Consider the following 17,365-nt stretch of genomic DNA (forward strand, 5'->3'; position numbering starts at 1 on the left):
GTAATTTGTTACAGTTTGTACTATTGAGTGACAGTCACCCAGGGCTGTCACCGCCACATTAGGAATGCAGCCGACCTCTACCACTTTAACAGGCAATGGCTGCTGGGGGCTGCTGACATGTTGAGACAGTCACGTCTGCTAGAATGCACCGAGCCCTCCGCTGCCCGCCAATGAGGAGCAGAACAGCCACTACTGTGCAGTCGGACTGTGATGGTAACTATCTTCGGTCGGGGCCTACTGCCATATAGGGGCTACACAGGAAGGCTGGTAATCTCTACAGGGGGGCATTATTACTGTTTGGGGCAATATAGGTGCTGGAAAAGTGCAAAGCCTAAAATGTTTATATTGCAGGTTCTGTGGAGATGAGTTGTGTCTGGAATTAATCGTCATGACATTCTGGGTGAACAAGAAAAAGGAAAGTAATCGACTCGATGTAACTGTACCCGATGTAACTGTATGTAAGTGCTTATATGGTCTGCAGAGCCTGTGTGCAGCTTATATCTACCATTATATGGTCACCATATGTGGAAATATTTGTAGAAGTGGTGGGTAGGGGGCAGTAGTTACCTCTGTTTTCTCCTTCTCTGACTACCATATATGGTCCTATATATTCCCATCATGATTTAACCTTACACTTCGGGTATATATTCTGTGAATATAAACTGTGGTGTAGTGGCAATGCCTCCATTTACTTTAGTGGCTTAAACATAGTAAAGGGCTAGTATCTATGTTTAGTCCATTTTCTGCTTGTATATGTTTACCTAGTGTGACTGTTGTGCTTTACAGTGCTGCAAAGTAAACATATACGGCCTTCATGCCCCCCTCCCATAGACTTGCATAGTGGAGGCGGGGAGTGATGTCACATGGGGGCTGAGTCGTGACGTCACGATACCCCGGCCCCGTGGTCGCCACCCGGCTGTTTGCGAGCTGGCACCGCGGCGTGCAGCTCAAACAGGTGGGTGGCGAATACAAGATTGCGGGGGTCCCCAGCAGCGGGACCTCCACGGTGAGACATCTCCTATCCTTTGGATAGAGGATAAGATGTCTCAGGGCTGGAGTACCTCTTTAAAAAGCCTAGTACCATGCAGGATGTAAAGTTTTAGCTCTGACTTTTTTTTTTTGCACAAACTGGGGGGGGGTTGGGTGTATTAGAAATCTTAGGTGAGTTCCCAAACTTTTTTTCCGGGACTTGACCCCTGATGTCCTCACTGTATGGGCGTGGTGTGGGAATTGTAGTCTTGCAACAGGTAGCGGGTAGATATGTGCCGTTGGTAAGTGGGAGAAAGGCTGTGGAGCTCTCCTCTGACTGCGCTCCACAGTCTGTCTAAGCAATGTAGTAATTGTATCCTCATCCCCCTGAGAGATTGTAGTAGGGATGGAGTAAGGGGGAGCAGAAAATTGTGTCCCTGTGCAGAGGGTCACATTCCACTACAAGGCACAGTTTTTTTTCAGTACACAGTTAAATACCCTATTTATTTGCATAGTTGGAAAAAAAAAAACACCCTTATCTCCTCTTCACTTGAAATACAGTATGACCAAAACTCATGTTCAGTATACAGCAAATATCAAAACAGTTTTTTCAATCAATGTTTCAAATCCCATCATGTGGTGCTTTACTATACAATATTTCCATAACACCGAGGGCTTAATTTCTTTGCCTGTGTCCTGGTGTTAATGTTTGTATTTATTAAACTAATGTTTTCATAGTCAACTCAGCAGGATGTGAAAAAAAAAGAAAACATCATCTGATATTATAATTCCACTTCTTTTTGTAAACCTGCTATATTAATAACTTTACATTATTGTGATCTTCATGAATTAAAATGATTTAAGATTATATATTATATAATTTAGAATATATATATATATATATATATATATATATATATATATATATATATATATATTATAAACAGTTTGCAGGTTACAGGCCACAAATGGTTTATCAATATTTGATATTTGTAGATATAAAGGGGATACATCATTGATGGTCCATCCATTGTGTTCTTCCTTCTCAGTTTTCATTAAAATGATTGCATGCAAAGCCAGGGGTATATATCATGAATGCAAGGCATATACAGTATTAAGGAAAAACTTCTCCATTCCTGCCTTTATCTTCAATAACTGCAAAAAAAAACAAAAAAAAACTGAAAGTGTGAACACACCCTAAGGTAAACCATCAATAACACATCTGCAGGGATCAGACTCCTGGAGTCAGACGGAACCCATCGTGCCACTTCCCCTTTGGTATGCTCAACAGTGGGGCTAGAATTTGATCCTAATTAACCCCCTAGCCCCTTAAGGATTTAGACCATTTTGGTCTTAAAGGGGTACTCCACTGCTCAGCGTTTGGAACAAGCTGTTCAGAACGCTGGAGCCGGCATCGAGAGCTCGTGATGCTCCACCCCCCTTGTGATGTCACAGCATGCCCCCTAAATGCAAGTTTATGGGAGGTGGCGTGACGACTGTCACGCCCCTCCCATAGACTTGCATTTAGGGGGGTCACGAGCTTGTTCCAAACACTGCGCAGCGGAGTACCCCTTTAACCCCTTAAGGACACATGATGTACTGGAACGTCATGTGTCCACTCCCGATCTATAACGCGGGGCCACGGCGTGGCCCCGCGTCATAGCGGTTCGGGCCCGGCCTCTAACAACGGCCGGGACCCGTGGCTAATAGCGCGCGGCATTGATCGCTGTGCCGCGCGCTATTAACCCTTTAGACGCGGCGTTCAAAGTTGAACGCCGCGTCTAAAGTGAAACCGAAAGCATGCCGGCTAGCTCAGTGGGCTGTTCGGGATAGCCGCGGTGAAATCGCGGCATCCCGAACAGCTGACAGCGGGAGGGCCCCTACCTGCCTCCTCGCTGTCCGATCGCCGAATGACTGCTCAGTGCCTGAGATCCAGGCATGAGCAGTCATGCGGCAGAATCATCGATCACTGGTTTCTTATGAGAAACCAGTGATCAATGTAAAAGATCAGTGTGTGCAGTGTTATAGGTCCCTATGGGACCTATAACACTGCAAAAAAAAGTGCAAAAAAAAAGTGAATAAACATCATTTAACCCCTTCCCTATTAAAAGTTTGAATCACCCCCCTTTTCCCATAAAAGAAAAAACACAGTGTAAATAAAAATAAACATAAATGGTATCGCCGCGTGCGGAAATGTCCGAATTATAAAAATATATTGTTAATTAAACCGCACGGTCAATGGCGTGCGCGCAAAAAAATTCCAAAGTCCAAAATAGTGCATTTTTGGTCACTTTTTATATCATGAAAAAATGAATAAGTCCTATCAATGCAAAAATGGTACCGTTAAAAACTTCAGATCACGGCGCAAAAAATGAGCCCTCATACCGCCCCATACACGGAAAAATAAAAAAGTTATAGGGGTCAGAAGATGACAATTTTAAACGTATTAATTTTCCTGCATGTAGTTATGATTTTTTCCAGAAGTCCGACAAAATCAAACCTATATAAGTAGGGGATCATTTTAATCGTATGGACCTACAGAATACATATCAGGTGTCATTTTTACCGAAAAATGTACTACGTAGAAACGGAAGCCCCCAAAAGTTACAAAACAGCGTTTTTTTAAATTTTGTCGCACAATGATTTTTTTTCCCGCTTCACCATAGATTTTTGGGCAAAATGACTGACGTCATTACAAAGTAGAATTGGTGGCGCAAAAAATAAGCCATCATATGGATTTTTAGGTGTAAATTTGAAAGAGTTATGATTTTTTAAAGGCAAGGAGCAAAAAACGAAAATGCAAAAACGGAAAAACCTCCGGTCCTTAAGGGGTTAAGGACACTGCCAATTATCATTTCTTCATTTTTATTTTTTCCTCCCCTTCTTGTAAAATCCATAACACTTTTTATTTTTCCACCTAAAGACCTATATGAGGGCTTGTTTTTTTGATTGACCAATTGTGCTTTGCAACCTTTCATTGTACCATTAAATGTACTGTAAAACAAAAAAATATATATTATTTGTGGGTGCAAGTGCAGTTTTGAAAGTTTTGGGAGGGTTAATTTTTTACGCAGTGCACTTTATGGCAAAAATGATTGCAATTAAAATGATACCCAATTTATATAGTTTTTCTATTATTGTACTACTTTAATTGGTATGCATAACATTGTCCTTTTTTGACTCACTTTTTTATTTTTCCGTATACATGGATGTATTAGATCTGTGATCTTTTATCGGTACTATTTTTGTTTTGATGGTGCTTTTTGATCGCTTTTTATTATTTATTTATTTTTCTGATATATGATGTGATTAAAAATCAGCTTTTTTAGGGTATGTTCATACTGAGGAATTGGGGCGGAAATCACGCAGAAGATTTTTGCCCCAAAACACTGTTTTTTTTCCGCCCAGAACTAGCAGCAATTTTGCGCGGAATTGGCACGGAATTGGCGTGGAATTCGCATGGAATACCGCACGGAATTCCTTGCGGAAATGCAGGTTTCATGCGGAGGAGGAGTATCAAGTATTTCTATTCATAAATTTATTTATTATTTCATGCGGAAATTCCGCGCGGATTCCGCATGGAAATGCTTCTGACACAAAAAAATATAACATTGATCTCTATGGGAGAACAACGCTGATTCCGCCTGAAAGAAAGAACATGTTCTTTCTTCAAGCGGAACAGACTTCCTTGTCAGAATTCTGCTTGAGGAAATTCCTCGGTGTGAACTGAGAGGCAGAAATTCTGCACAGCTCTATGGGGATTTTCACTGCTGAATGAATTGGAGAGGATAAGCGAGCAGAATTACTCGTTGAAATTCCTCTCCATTTCCTCAGTGTGAACATACCCTTAGTGTTTTTTGTTATTTTTTTTACATTTACGCCATATAGAATGTTTTGACATTTACGCATGAGACAATACTTTGTTTTTACATCATTTTTTTAACCATAAAATGTAACATCTTTTGCGCTGTGATCTGTAGTTTTTATTGGCACCACTCTTTTTTTTTGTGTTTATGTGGTTTAACCTCTTAAGGATGCAGGGTGTACCTGTATGCCCTGTGCCCGCTCCCCTGCTATGATGCAGGGTCATGAGTTGACCCCACATCATAGCGGGGTTGTCCCAGCAGCTATCAACAGCCGGGACCCGTGACTAATGTCGGACATCACTGTTTGTGGTGATGGCTGGCATTAACCCCTTAGACGTTGATCGCCGCATCTAAAAAAAAAAAAAAAGAAGCATTCCCGGCAGCTCAGTCGGGCTGATCGGGACCACTGCGGTGAAACCGTGGTGTCTCGATCAGCTTAGAGGATGGCGGGAGGGCCCTTACCTTCCTCCTCGGCATCAGATCTCTTCTGCGATGCTCCAGCCTTGCTCAGCAGGCTGGAACAATCGAGCACAGATAACACTGATCAGTGCTATGCTATGGCATAGCATTGAACAGTGTATGCAATCATAAGATTGCATGTAATAGTCCCCTATGGGGACTAAAAAATGGTGCAAAAAAGTAAATAAATATGAATTAACCCCTTCCATACTAAAAGTTTAAATCACCCCCCCCCTTTTCCCAAATTCCATATAAAAAATATGTAATCATAATAAAAATAAACAAACTGTATGTGGCATTGCTGTCTGTGTAAATGCCCAAAGGGACATAAAGGACTCAGCCCTTTTTTCACCTTAAGGACTGAGCCCTTTTTCGCAATTCTTACCACCGTCATTTTACGCATTAATAACTCTAAAACGCTTTTACCGAATATTCTTATTCTGAGAATGTTTTTTCGTGACATATTCTACTTTATTTTGGTGGTAAATTTTCATTGTTACTTGCATCCTTTTTTGGTGAAAAATCCCCAAATTTCATGAAAATTTTGAAAATTTAGCATTTTTCTAACTTTGAAGCTCTCTACTTGTAAGGAAAATGGATATTCCAAATACATTTTATTTTTATTCACAAATACAATATGTCCACTTTATGTTGGCATCATAAAATGGACATATTTTTACTTTTTGAAAAAATTTGAGGGCTTCAAAGTAGAGCAGCAATTTTCAAAAATGTCATGAAAATTGCAAAATTGAAAATGTTACAGAACTACAACTCCCAGCATGCCTGGGCAGTCTAGGCATGCTGAGAGTTGTAGTTTGGCAACATCTGGAGGACTACCATTTGGGAACCACTGTAACAGTGGCCTTTGGCTGTCTGGGCATGCTGGGAGCTGCAGTAAGGTCTTCCTTGTGGTTGCCACAGTAAAGATTGCTTTACTGCAACTTTCCTTCCCCCCTCCCCCACCGTCGCTTCCCTACCTGCGCCGTGATCTCCGCTGATGTCTCCGGTGATCAGAGGTCCCCACGCCCTCTTCTTTGCAAGTACCCGGCCTCCATATTCTCCCCCTATTCTGCCCAACATCCAGGGGTGGGCAGAATGGAGGGTTTCCATGGCAACCCACTGTCCTGTGCTGCCATTGGTCAGAATTCATTTCTGACCAATGGCAGGGGATAGGAGGAGATCCCAGCACTGCAACCTCACTCCTATCCCTCAGGATGATCGGGGCTGTCACTGACAGCTCCGATCATCCCTATTTTCCGGGTGATCGGGTCACCAGAGACCCGATCAGCCCGGAATAGCAGAAAATTGCATGTCTGAATTGACATGCGATTTTCTGTGATCGCCGACATGGGGGTGTCTCAGGACCCCCCTCGGTGATGTGCCGGGAAGCCTGCTGAATGATTCCTGCAGGCATCCCGGTCCGGTCCCCAACCGGCTAGCGGAGGGGACTGGAATTCCCACGGGCAAATGCATATGCCCTACGTCCTTAACCCCTTAAGGACTGAGGGGTTCTCAGTTTTTGCACTTTCGTTTTTCCCTCCTCACCTTTTAAAAATCATAACACTTTCAAGTTTGCACCTAAAAATCCATATGATGGCTTATTTTTTTGCGCCACCAATTCTACTTTGCAGTGACATCAGTCATTTTACCCAAAAATCTACAGCGAAATGGAAAAAAAAATCATTGTGCGACGAAATTGAAGAAAAAAAGCCATTTTGTAACTTTTGGGGGCTTCCGTTTCTATGCAGTACATTTTTTAATGAAAATGACACCTGATCTTTATTCTGTAGGTCCATACGATTAAAATGATACCCTACTTATATTGGTTTGATTTTGTCGTACTTCTGGAAAAAATCATAACTACATGCACGGAAATGTATACGTTTACAATTGTAATTTTCTGATCCCTATAACTTTTTTTTTTTCTGCGTATGGGGTGGTATGAGGGCTCATTTTTTGTGCCGTGATCTGACGTTTTTAGCGGTACAATTTTTGTATTGATTTCACTTTTTGATCACTTTTTATTCATTTTTTCATGATTTAAAAAGCTACCAAAAATACGTTATTTTGGACTTTGGATTTTTTTTGCGCGTACGCCATTGACCGTGCGGTTTAATTAATTATATATTTTTATAGTTCGGACATTTATGCACGAGGCAATACCACATATGTAAATTTTTATTTTAATTTTTTTTTTATGGGAAAAGGGGGGTGATTTGGACTTTTATTCGGGAAGGGGTTATATGGCCTTTGTTAACTTTTTTTTTTGCAGTGCTATAGCTCCCATAGGGACCTATAGCACTGCGCACACTGATCTATGCTGATCCCTGCAGAGCCATAGCTCTGCACGGATCAGCGAGATAGGGGCTCGATTGCTCAAGCCTGTAGTTCAGGCTTGGAGCAATCAAACCCCGATCGGACGCCACGGACACAGGTAAGGAGACCTCCGCCTGCGTCCCAGCTGATCGGAACATCGTGATTTTTTTGCGATGTCCCGATCAGCCCGACTGAGCTGCCGAAAAGCATTTACTTTCACTTTCAGACACGATGGTCAACTTTGATCGCCGCGTCTGAAGGGTTAACAGCACGCGGCACAACGATTGATGCCACGCGCTGTTAGCCCAGGGTCCCGGCTATGATTAGCAGCTGGGACCCACCCGGAGTGATGCGGGGTCACGGCGTGACCCAGTTTTTAACACCGGGAGCGGGCTTAGGGCGTACAGGTACATCCTAAGTCCTTAAGGAGTTGAGGACTCGGGATGCAGGGTGTATGCATACGCCCCCCGTCCTGAAGAGGTTAAACTGCACGGTCAACGGCGTATACATAAAAAAATCTCCAAAGTCCAACATTTTATATTTTTGATCATTTTGTATTGTATATACAGTGCTTGCTGAGTAATAATAAAATATAAAACATTGATAAGGAAGAAGCTGTAGGAAACCAATTCTGCCTTTTCTTTGGAGAACCTGGTAGTTACTGACAGCTGGCTTTTCCATCCTGCAGCAGCATGACTACTTTTCTAGCAACTAACTCTGCATGACATTTGTATATATCCTTGCAAAGTTAAATGCAAACCACTAAGATGTAAATAGACTTGTCAGCAAGATAAAAATGTGAACCATCATGCTGATGTATAGATTTATCATACCTAATATAACATTTGTGTTGAAATCTGTAATTTATTTTTCTAATGCACATTTTATGTCATCTTACTCCTCGTTCTGGAAGAGAATGACGTACACAGGTCCACATTTGGCTACTTTATTGCAATGAACATAGTTAATTTTAGTCTACTTTATAAAATTTTATTTTGGTTGTATAAGGCTTGGTTCACACACTGTATTTTTTTCAAGTTAGTTTTTCACAGAAAATGCCGTTGTATTTAATAATGAGGTGGCCATATTTTCCGTGAAAGTCAGTGCGTAAATTAAAATACGCACCAAAAATGTTATGTTGTGTGAACTAAGCCTAGCCTTCACTTCACAAAATATGTGGGAAAAACAAGAATATTCATATTTCTAAATTTTCTTCATTGATACTTAAAATACAATGCACCTTTAAGCTATACAGTGTTGGCAGATGTCAGGATTCGGCAAGCTGGAGGTGGATCCTCTGTGTCAGAGAGGGATTGTCGTGGACCGTGCCGGCGGACCGGTTCTAAGTTGCTACTGGTATTCACCAGAGCCCGCCGCAAAGCAGGATGGTCTTGCAGCGGCGGTAGCAACCAGGTCGTATCCACCGGCAACGGCTCAACCTCTCTGACTGCTGAGATAGGCGCGGTACAAGGGATTAGGCAAGATCAAGGTCGGACGTAGCAGAAGGTCAGGGCAGGCAGCAAAGATCGTAGTCAGGGGCAACAGCAAGAGGTCTGGAACACTGGCTTGGGACATACAAAGAACGATTTTACTGGCACAATGGCAACAAGATCCGGCAAGGAAGGGAAGGGGAAGTGAGGTTATATAGGGAAGTGCACAGGTGAACACACTAATTAGAACCAGGCGCCAATTAGTGGCGCACTGGCCCTTTAAATCGCAAAGAGCCAGCGCGGGGGCGCCCTAGGGAGCGGGGCCGCGCGCGCCGGGACAGAACAGACGGGGAACGAGTCTGGTAAGCGGGCCGGGATGCGAATCGCGAGCGGGCGCGTCCCGCATCGCGGATCGCATCCCGGCTAGAGACATTATCGCAGCGCTCCCGGTCAGCGGGTCTGACCGGGGCGCTGCGAACAGGAAAACGCTGTGAGCGCTCCAGGGAGTATCGGGGACCCGGAGTGCTCGGCGTAACAGTACCCCCCCCTTGGGTCTCCCCCTCTTTTTAGCACCTGAAAATTTGTGAATGAGGTCTTTGTTGAGAATCTTATCCTCGGGTTCCCATGACCTCTCCTCAGGGCCGCAATTCTCCCAATCTACAAGAATTTTTTTTTTTACCTCTGACCGTCTCAGATGCGAGAATTTCTTTAACCGAGAAGACATCTGAGAACCCGGAGACAGGAGTGGGAGCGACAACCTTGGGAGAGAAGCGGTTAAGGATAAGCGGTTTAAGGAGAGAAACATGAAAAGCGTTAGGGATACGGAGAAAAGGGGGAAGAAGGAGTTTGTAGGAGACAGGATTGATTTGGCACTTGATTTTAAAGGGTCCAAGATAACGTGGTCCCAGTTTATAACTGGGGACACGGAAGCGGATATACTTGGCTGAGAGCCACACTTTGTCTCCAGGAACAAAGACAGGAGGAGTTCTTCTTTTTTTGTCGGCATGCTTCTTCATCCGGGATGAGGCCTGTAAGAGGGATTTTTGAGTCTCTTTCCAGATGGTGGAGAAGTCCCGGGTAACCTCATCAACAGCGGGCAAACCAGAAGGCGTGGGAGTGGGGAGGGGGGGAAGAGGGTGACGGCCGTACACCATGAAGAACGGGGATTTAGCAGAGATTAACGGGGATTTAGAAGATTGGACCAATCATCCTGGCGGGAGGAAACAAAATGTCGCAAATAATCACCAAGAACCTGGTTAACTCTCTCTACTTGCCCATTGGATTGGGGATGATAGGAAGACGATAAATTTAATTTGATTTTGAGTTGATTACAGAGAGCCCTCCAGAATTTCAACACAAATTGAACGCCTCTTTCCGAGACGATATGCGTGGGAAGCCAGTGAAGGCGAAAAATGTGCACAAAAAATTGTTTCGCCAACTGTGGCGCAGAAGGAAGACCTGGAAGTGGAATAAAATGTGCCATCTTGGAGAAACGATCAACGACCACCCAAATGACTGTGTTGCCATGGGATAAAGGCAGGTCCGTGATAAAGTCCATGGCAATCTGAGACCATGGTAGCTCAGGAACAGGCAAAGGATGAAGGAGACCAGCAGGCTTCTGGCGAGGAGTCTTGTCCCGGGCACAGACTGTACAAGCCCGAACAAAGGGCCACCAATAAAATCGAGAGTTGGATGGACTTTTTGACGCCAGCATGGCCGGCAAGGTGCGAGGAGTGTCCCCACCTGAGAATATTGAGGCACTGGCGTTGAGTGGCGAAAGTCTTATCAGGAGGTGTTTTTCTGATGGAAGCAGGTAAAGAGGAGATCAGACAGTCAGGAGGAACAATGTGTTGCAGGGGGGCTTCCATTTCAGAGGCATCAGAGGAACAAGAGAGGGCGTCAGCCCTGATGTTCTTGTCAGCAGGGCGAAAATGAATTTCAAAGTTAAAACGGGCAAAAAACAATGACCACCTAGCCTGGCGTGGGTTCAGCCGTTGGGCAGACTGAAGATAAGAGAGATTCTTATGATCTGTGTATATGATAATTGGGTATTTGGAGCCCTCCAGCAGGTGCCTCCATTCCTCGAGGGCTAGTTTTATGGCCAGCAGTTCTCGATCACCAATGGAGTAATTTTTCTCCGCCGGAGAGAAGGTCCTAGAAAAGAAACCACAAGTAACGCTATGTCCAGAAGAGTTTTTTTGTAGGAGTACAGCTCCAGGTCCCACCGAGGAGGCGTCTACTTCCAGAGAGAAGGGTTTAGATGGATCAGGTCTGGAGAGTACGGGAGCAGAAGAAAAGGCAGTTTTGAGACGGTTAAATGCCTTGTCCGCTTGGGGAGTCCAGAACTTAGGGTTGGCGTTTTTCTTGGTTAGGGCCACAATAGGGGCCACAATGGTGGAAAAATGTGGAATAAATTGTCGATAGTAATTGGCAAACCCCAAAAAGCGTTGGATAGCTCGGAGTTCGGAGGGGCGTGGCCAATCTAACACGGCTGACAGTTTGTCTGGGTCCATTTGAAGTCCCTGGCCGGAGACTAAATATCCTAGGAAGGGAAGAGATTGGCATTCAAAGAGACATTTCTCCATCTTGGCATATAATTGATTGTCACGGAGTCTCTGCGGCACCAGGCGTACATGACGGCGGTGTTCTTCGAGGTTAGAAGAGAAAATCAAAATGTCGTCCAAGTAAACCACCACACAGGTATATAACAGATCACGAAAAATTTAATTTACAAAGTCCTGGAAGACAGCAGGTGCGTTGCAGAGCCCAAAGGGCATAACCAGATATTCAAAGTGTCCATCTCTGGTATTAAATGCGGTCTTCCACTCATCCCTTTCCCTTATGCGGATGAGATTATATGCACCTCTTAAATTTGGTGAAGATGTTAGCGCCACGTAGGCGATCAAATAGTTCCGAGATAAGAGGCAGGGGATAGCGTTTTTTTATAGTGATCTTATTAAGACCGCGGTAATCGATGCATGGCCGTAAGGAACCGTCTTTTTTGGAGACAAAGAAGAACCCCGCTCCGGCCAGGGAGGAAGACTTGCGGATGAATCCCCTTTTTAAGTTTTCTTGTATGTAATCTGACATGGCTTGTGTTTCAGGAGCAGGCAGAGGATAGATCCTGCCCCGGGGTGGAGTAGTACCAGGAAGGAGATCAATAGGGCAGTCATAAGGCCTGTGAGGAGGCAAAGTCTCTGCTTGTTTTTTGCAAAAAACATCGGCATAGTCCAAGTAGGCCTTGGGGAAACCTGGTATAGGAGGAGCCATAGGGGTTTGACTGGCAGGACTGAGAGCAGACGTGAGGCATTTTTTGTGGCAAGAAGCACCCCAGTTCTTGATTTCTCCGGTGGTCCAATCAAGGGTAGGGGAATGGCGTTGGAGCCAAGGTAGTCCGAGAAGAATTTCAGAGGTGCAGTTAGAGAGGACCAGAAATTAAATTTTTTCGTGATGGGGTCCAATGCACATTAACAGGGGTTCTGTGCGGTAACGCACAGTACAGTCCAATCTTTCACCATTAACTGAAGCGATGTAGAGAGGTCTGGCAAGACTGGTCACTGGGATGTTGAACCTGTTAACGAAAGAGGCCAAAATAAAATTTCCTGCAGATCCAGAATCCAAGAAGGCCACAGCTGAGAAGGAGGAGTTAGAAGAAGAAATCCACACAGGTACAGTAAGAGGTGGAGAAGCTGAGTTCTCATCTAGAGCTGTCTCACCTTTGTGCGGAATCGAAGTGCGTCTTTCCTGACGTGGAGGACGGATAGGACAATCCTTCAGGATGTGTTCGGTACTGGCACAGTACAGGCATAGGTTCTCATTGCGGCAGCGTGTCCTCTCTTGTGGTGTCAGGCGAGATCGGTCTACTTGCATAGCCTCCACGGCGGAAGGCACAGGAACAGATTGCAGCGGACCAGAGAAGAGAGGAGCCGGGGAGAGAAACCGCCTAGTGCGAACAAAGTCCATATCCTGACGGAGCTCCTGGCGTCTTTTGGAAAAGCGCATGTCAATGCGGGTGACCAAATGAATAAGTTCATGCAGGTTGGCAGGGATTTCTCGTGTGGCCAGCACATCTTTGATGTTACTGGACAGGCCTTTTTTGAAGGTCACGCAGAGGGCCTCGTTATTCCAAGATAATTCGGAGGCGAGAGTACGAAATTGGATGGCGTACTCGCCTACTGAAGAATTACCCTGGACCAGGTTCAGCAGGGCATTCTCGGCAGAAGAAGCTCTGGCTGGTTTCTCGAAGACACTTCGAATCTCAGCGAAAAAGGACTGTACGGAGGCAGTGACAGGATCATTGCGGTCCCAGAGCGGTGTGGCCCATGACAGGGCCTTCCGAGACAGGAGACTAACCACGAAAGCCACCTTTGACCGTTCAGTTGGAAATTGGTCTGACATCATCTCCAAATGCAGGGAACATTGCGAGAGAAAACCACGGCAAAGTTTAGAGTCCCCATCGAACTTGTCCGGCATAGATAAACGGAGGCTGGATGCGGCCACTCGCTGCGGAGGAGGTGCAGGAGCTGGCAGAGGAGATGGTTGCTGAAGCTGTGGTAGAAGCTGCTATAGCATAACAGTCAGTTGAGACAGCTGATGGCCTTGTTGCGCTATCTGTTGCGACTGCTGGGCGACCACCGTGGTAAGGTCAGCGACAACTGGCAGTGGGACCTCAGCGGGATCCATGGCCGGATCTACTGTCAGGATTCGGCAAGCTGGAGGTGGATCCTCTGTGTCAGAGAGGGATTGGCGTGGACCGTGCGGACCGGTTCTAAGTTACTACTGGTATTCATCAGAGCCCGCCGCAAAGCAGGATGGTCTTGCAGCGGTGGTAGCAACCAGGTCGTATTCACCGGCAACGGCTCAACCTCTCTGACTGCTGAGATAGGCGCGGTACAAGGGATTAGGCAAGAGCAAGGTCGGATGTAGCAGAAGGTCAGGGCAGGCAGCAAGGATCGTAGTCAGGGGCAACGGCAAGAGGTCTGGAACACTGGCTTGGGACATACAAAGAACGCTTTCACTGGCACAATGGCAACAAGATCCGGCAAGGAAGGGAAGGGGAAGTGAGGTTATATAGGGAAGTGCACAGGTGAACACACTAATTAGAACCAGGCGCCAATCAGTGGCGCACCGGCCCTTTAAATCGCAAAGAGCCAGCGCGGGGGCGCCCTAGGGAGCGGGGTCGCGCTCGCCGGGACAGAACAGACGGGGAACGAGTCTGGTAAGCGGGCCGGGATGCGAATCGCGAGCGGGCGCGCCCCGCATCGCGGATCGCATCCCGGCTAGAGACATTATCGCAGCGCTCCCGGTCAGCGGGTCTGACCGGGGCGCAGCGAACAGGAAAACCCTGCGAGCGCTCCAGGGAGGAGCGGGGACCTGGAGCGCTCGGCGTAACAGCAGAATTATTAAACAAGTGACTGTTTTGACCATATAATTACTTCAATGCATATTTTTCAACTCCAAGCTGTGTAAATGTGAATGGATATTGGATTTAAGCATATCCAATCTGTATTTGTGTAATGAGAATGGATGTGGCCTACAGGAGATCAATATTAAGGGGTGAAAAAGTATTAGGCAGCTTCTTTTCCTCAGGTAAAATGGGTCAAAAAAGAGACTTAAAAGTATTTCAGAGGATCCATCACTCTTGAAATTGGGTCATGATGATCACAGAATTACTAAATGTATTCTTACAAATAGTCAACAGGGTTGCAGGAAAGGTGAAAAAAAAATGCAAATTACCTACCAATAAATTAAGTAGAATTAAATGTGAAGCTACCAGAAACCCATTTTCCTCCAGTGTTGTCATATTCCAGAACTACAACCTACCTGGAGTGGCCAAAAACACAAGGTTTTCCATGCTTTATGACAAGGAAGGCTGCAACTTGAACACCTATGAACAAGACACATAAGTTGAAACATCAAGACTGGGCTAAGAAATATCTGAGGACAGCATTTTCAAAGGTTTTATAGACTGATGAGGTGAGAGTGACTCTTGATGGTCCATATGGATGGGCCAATGGCTGGATTTATAATGAGCACAGAACTCCACTTCTACACAGACACAAGCAAAATGAAGTTGGGGTACTGGTATGGACTGGTATTATTATTATATTAAAGATGAGCTGGTTAGAAAAAGATGAGCTAGTTAGTCAAAATCAACTTCCAAACCTACTGTCAATATTGAGAGATCACCTTCTTCAAGCACTGTCACAGGGAAAAATATCCACCTTTTAAAAAGACCAATATTTATATGCAGGACAATGCTCCATCGTATGGTCTGAAGTACATCTCTGCATTACTAGCTCTTAAAGGCCATAAAGATAAACCTAACCTCAACCCTATTGAGAACTTGTGGGACTCTCTCTAAGGGAGTGTTATGGTGACGGAGACTAGGGATTGTCAACAGATCAATAAACTAACAGACTCCATGAATTGTAAATTTTTACAATAATTTGTTTTCCCTTATTCCTAACAGCAGCACAAGAGGGGTATCACTGCCCCTGTGAACAATCAGGGCAGGTGGAAAAGTAATGAATTAAACATTAACAAACAATTTAGTCCACTATTACAGCCCCTCCCCCAAAACACCATGGGCTAAGTAAATAAAGAAATTAAGAGGGAGGGATATTTATGTGCTGCTTTCAAGACTAAGGTAAAAATTATTGTCAAAAATGTAATATTCCCTTACGTTCTAAGGGAAAAATTTGATGTGGCCGATTCGCCGAATTTTCCTAAAAATTTGTTTGATCTAAATTTATTTGTGGTGTATCTATATTAAAAATGGCTATTTCTGGCCTACAGAGAGCCTCAATAGGGGTGTAGAACACTTTGCTTTGTCCTAACACGCATATGGAGTGTGCTTGGGTAGTGAAAGAATACTGTTATTCAGTATGACATGCAGATTACAGGCATCACTTTTAGAATCACTGCCGCAGAGAGGCACAATGACAGAGCCTGGAGGTGGCATCAGTATGAGGAAACCATATAGTGGCTGAATGACACAGCGTGGAGGTGTTGGCAGCATGAGGAGACGATATAGTGTCAAAATGACACAGCGTGGAGGTGTTAGCAGCATGAGGAGACCATATAGTGGCTGAATGACACAGCGTGGAGGTATTGACAGTATGAGGAGACCATATAGTGTCAAAATGACACAGTGTGGAGGTGTTAGCAGCATGAGGAGACCATATAGTGGCTAAATGACACATCGTGGAGGTGTTGGCAGCATGAGGAGACCATTTAATGGCTGAATGACAGCTTGGATGTGGCTGAAGCATGGGGAGACCATATAGCCATGGGAGTAGAAGGTGAGCGCAGGGGGCCCCCGATTCAGACCTGTGAGAGGCAGGGGCGGATCCAGAGTCGAGTCTCAGGAGGGGCACTATTAGAGTATTTTGTGTTGGCGGACAGAAAATAAGATTACGGAACTTACAATATTATTAAATGTATCATACAGTCCTAACCTTGTTTAACACTCTTAGGCAGTGCTCATATGTCAGAATAATAATCAAATATATCTATTGCCACAGAATGGGAAAGTGCTAAAGAAATTTTTACCATTTAAAACTACAGCTCCTAGTATGACCTAAGCAGTGGTAAGGGGATGCTGGGAGTTGTTGTTTCACCCATCATAACTGCAGAACTTACAAGTGACTACAGCTCTGATGGGACATAGTGAGGAGAATACAGAATGATATCAGTGACTTCAGATGACCTCTTCTCTATAGTGAGGAGAATACACAATGATATCAGTGACTACAGATGACCTCTTCTCTATAGTGAGGATAATACACAATGATATTAGTGACTACAGGTGACATCCTCTCTATAATGAGGAGAATGTACAATGATATCAGTGACTACAGATGACCTCTTCTCTATAGTGAGGAGAATACACAATGATATCAGTGATTACAGGTGACGTCTCCTCTATAGTGAGGAGAATGTACAATGATATCAGTGACTACAGATGACCTCTTCTATATAGTGAGGAGAATACACAATGATATCAGTGATTACAGGTGACGTCTCCTCTATAGTGAGGAGAATGTACAATGATATCAGTAACTACAGATGACCTCTTGTCTATAGTGAGGAGAATACACAATGATATCAGTGATTACAGGTGACGTCTCCTCTATAGTGAGGAGAATATACAGGGATATCAGTGACTACAGGTGACGTCTTATCATTGTGTATTCTCCTTACTATAGAGAAGACGTCACCTGTAGTCACTGATATAATTGTGTATTCTCCTCACTATAGAGAAGATGTCACCTGTAATCACTGCTATCATTGTGTATTATCCTCACTATAGAGAAGATGTCA

The 17,365-nt window shown here is 44.6% G+C and overlaps 1 long non-coding RNA gene across 3 annotated transcripts in view; it reads right to left on the bottom strand.

Annotated features, from left to right (window-relative positions):
- LOC130273714 (uncharacterized) overlaps positions 1-17,365 on the bottom strand; it is a 67,962-nt gene that overhangs the window by 11,553 nt on the left and 39,044 nt on the right. For all 3 annotated transcript variants that reach the window (XR_008844098.1, XR_008844097.1, XR_008844099.1), the window contains exons 2-3: positions 14,864-14,927; positions 1,981-2,124 (exon numbers count right to left, since the gene is read on the bottom strand). This is a non-coding gene — a long non-coding RNA (uncharacterized LOC130273714). The remainder of the gene's footprint in view (positions 1-1,980; positions 2,125-14,863; positions 14,928-17,365) is intronic.

The sequence above is a fragment of the Hyla sarda genome, chromosome 5 (assembly GCF_029499605.1).
Source record: "Hyla sarda isolate aHylSar1 chromosome 5, aHylSar1.hap1, whole genome shotgun sequence".
Taxonomy (NCBI): Eukaryota; Metazoa; Chordata; class Amphibia; order Anura; family Hylidae; genus Hyla; species Hyla sarda.